General features: G+C 31.3%; 1 protein-coding gene across 1 annotated transcript in view; it reads right to left on the bottom strand.

Moving 5' to 3' along the window:
• The window catches only part of LOC122635553 (glypican-6), a 133,815-nt gene that overhangs the window by 13,475 nt on the left and 116,502 nt on the right, over nucleotides 1-3,838 (bottom strand). The window lies entirely within an intron of this gene.

Genomic DNA, 3,838 nt, shown 5'->3' with positions numbered 1-3,838 from the left:
AAAAAAAAAAAAGGGATGCGAATTGGTTCGTTCTATAACTGGGTACAACCAATCTCATCTTTCTTTGGAATGAATTTTCATCGATATAAATTCTTATTTGAAATTCGCGCGTTCTCTCACATTTCTCTCTCCCTCTCTCTCTCTCTCTCTCTCTCTCTCTCTCTCTTTCTCTCTCTCTTTCTCACTCTCTCTCTTTTCTCTACTTGTTCTTCTTCCCTTTTAATTCCTTTTTATCTTCCCACCTCTCAACCTGTCCATTTTTTTTCTTATCTTTCTTTTTTTCTCTTTTCACATACCACCGAAATAATTGTCCGAAATAATTTGTTTCTCCTTCTTTTCTCTTTTTCTTTCTTTCTTTCTTTCTTTCTTTCTTTCCTTTTTTTTTTTTTGTTATTTTTTTCCTGTTAAAAAGAAAGCGAAAAGGATAGAGGAATATCGATGAATTCGTTTTCGTTTTATTTTTTACTTTTTTCTTTTTTTATTTCGTAGAGATCAATCCGAAATCTTTTTTTCTTTTCTTTCTTCTTCCTCTTTCAAGAGTAAAGAGAACGGTCAATTCACGTTTGTTCTTTTTTCTCGTTTCTTTTTGTTTTCTTCTTTCGTACGATCAATCCGAAATATTTCTTTTTCTTTTTCTTTTTTCTTCGTTTGTTTAACCCTTCTTTCTCTGTCCCTTTTTTTTTTGTTTTTTAAGAAGAAAGTGAATAGGTAAAAAAGAACATTGACGTTACCAATGGTATATATTACACTTTACTTTGTCGATTTTAAGTTACTACTCTACTACAATTCTACTACTACTACTACTACTACTACTACTACTACTACTACTACTACTACTATATTCGACGCGTTATATTCGAGTGTGTTTGAAGAAGAAATACTCATGTACGAGTGGTAACGTAAATGCAATTTACTTCGAAAAATCGAAGGTAAAGGAAAGATACAGAGAGTGTAAGAGAGAGATAGATAAAGAGATAGATAGAGATAAATAGATAGATAGAGAGAGAGAGAGAAAGAGATACGAAGATGGTTGAAAAGTAGTAGTACGACATTGTTTTCTTTTTGTGGTGAGACACTATGTTTGACGTCACACCTCTGTCTCTGTGTATGTGTGTGTGTGTTGTGTGTACACTGTTCCTTTTTTCCCTTCTTTCATTTACTTCTTTCTTTTTTGTTGTTGTTCTTTCTTTACCACGGACACACATCCGGTAGCCCTTCCTTCTCTTCTTTCACCCTTTCCGAAGAAACCGTAAGGATCTTCGAAAATTCATTACCCATTACTTATTATTATTTATTAATATAAATTGATTATTCGTTGCTATTAATAAATTAATGATTCTGTTAATTATATTATTAATTATACATTTACTAATATTAATTAGTATTGTAGTTTTTTCTGTTCCCTTTCTTTTCTTTTTTATTCGACGATTTCTTTCGACTTTTTAAAAAGAAATATCTATCTATCTATCTATCTATCTATCTATCTATCTATTTCTTTCGTACGTTTTTATTATTTATCTCTTCGAGCTTGGTTAACACTTCGCAAGTCGATTTTATTACTTTTCAGGATAAAAAAAAAAAACAAAATTTCGAATTGAAAACACTCGTCTCTTTTTATATAGAATACTTTTCCATTGTGAAAAAAGAAAACGAAGTAGATTTTGAAACGATCTTGAGTATTTCATCTCTTATATAAAAATTCTGGCTCGAAGAGATATAATGATAAAAAAAAAAAAAAAAGAAAAAAAAAAAGAAAAAAACGATTATAACATAATCAAAAAAGAAAAAATAATAATAATAATAATAATAAATAAAAAGAAAATTCTTACACGGACCAAGTGTAACAATTTTAAATAATATGTATATAGTTTTAGTAAACGATGAAAACTAAATAATGAAATATTTAAGAATATTCAGATAGAAGCGAGTATATCTACGAACTGTATTATATCACTTCAACGTTACTTCATGACGTTATGGAGTATATATAATTTGATGATATTGATCGTAAACTCTCATTTACGAAATAATTAATATTTCAGATTTTAAATAATCTTCGAATAAAAGCTTTCGAACGAAGTCACAAGAATAGCACAAAGAAAAAAAGAAAAAAGGAGAGTATTTAAAACGCTATATCGTTTGTCTGTCAATAATTTCTAACGGTGGTCTATCGTCTAAGCTAATTTCGCCATTTTCTATACTCTCGTAGAGTAACAGAGTAAAATCCAACGTTTTACGCCAAACTTTACGTCAAACTCTATCTCTCTCTCTCTCTCTCTCTCTCTCTCTCTCTCGCTCTTTCTCCCTCTCATTTTCTCTTTCTCTCTCTCTCTCTCTCTTTTTATCTATCTATCTCTTTCTATTACCCTGTCTCCGTCTCACAGCTCGTTCCATCGAGGAAGTTTGAAACACGCCGTAAAAGTAATCCCAATTCATTTCCACGGGATTGCCCGTGTCTTCTATATCGCGCGCACGACACATACACGTATATAATATATATATATATATAATGTATATATATATACACGCACACATATATACATTATCTCCCTCTCTCTCTCTGTTTCTTTGTAAGTACTACTTTACTACCATCTACCTATCACTTGCTAAGAATTAACGAGAAAAGTAATTCAATTTTTTATCTCTAAGAGAACGAAAAATTATTATTACTATTATTATTATTATTATTATTATTATTATTATTATTATCATTATTAATGTATATATAATAATTATAATTATCATAATAATAATAATACTAATAATTTTTATTGTTATTATTATTATTATTATTATTATTATTATTATTATTATATTACTGTAATCGTAAAAATTCTAATTCTAATTCTAATGATACTATAATACTTTAATAATATTATTATTGAATTTATCATGATTATAATTATAATTATAATAAATTATTATCGTCGTCGTCATCGTCATCATCATTATTATTATAATTAATCGATGAAGATATCATTTAATAATCTTAAAACAAACATCGAAGAGAAAGAGAGAAAAATAAAAAGAAGGTAACAAACAATCGTAATCAAACGTTATTTAATACCCTTTTTACTTTCTTCTTATTTATTTCCCTTTCTTTCTTTCGCCAACGATCGGACACACGTCATCTTGAAACTCTAATATCATAATTCCGCGAAAGAAATTCGTCATTGAAATTATATAGCGGGCCAACTTCAATTAAGATTTATTTATAAATCGTCGATAAGGATTATCAAACTTAAATTAACATCGAAAGAAAAATAACGAACGGTGGGATCTTGGTTGGAGCTTGGAGGGAGTCAGCCTGAGGATGGTTAATGGGGTGGTTGGGGGTGGGTTAGGGGTGGTTAAGGGTGGGTTTGGAGGATTGCGAGTTTATTGATCGTACCGACCGTTGCTAAAGACAGACCACGCGTTTAATTCGTTCGTTCTGTGATCAAAAGCAAATCCGTTCGTCAGTTTCCAAGATTGGCTCTCTCTCTCTCTCTCTCACTCTGTCTGTTCCTCTCTCTCTCTCTCTCTCTCTCTCTCTCCCACTCCACTTTGAATCGTGAAATTGACGCATCTGCGTGTTACTGACGCCATTGTCGTCCTCATCGTCGTCGTCGTCGTCGTCGTCGTCATCATCGTCTTTTCTTCCTCGTCTTCGGAAAGAAAGGGTGATACCTAATCGAATTGGAACCCCTTTTCGTCTGGCTATCCGCAGTGAAACCCTACGAATCGTAACTGGATACTACGTTATCCTTTCGGTTACTAACACGAACTTACCTACTGTTCGTTCATTTATATTCGACGTATATCACGTGAATCTTTAACGGGTTTAAAACGTCGAAAC

This window comes from Vespula pensylvanica, chromosome 18, assembly GCF_014466175.1.
Source record: "Vespula pensylvanica isolate Volc-1 chromosome 18, ASM1446617v1, whole genome shotgun sequence".
In the NCBI taxonomy this organism is placed as follows: domain Eukaryota; kingdom Metazoa; phylum Arthropoda; class Insecta; order Hymenoptera; family Vespidae; genus Vespula; species Vespula pensylvanica.
The sequence above is the reverse complement of the archived record's forward strand: the minus strand, read 5'-3'. Positions and strand labels throughout refer to the sequence as shown.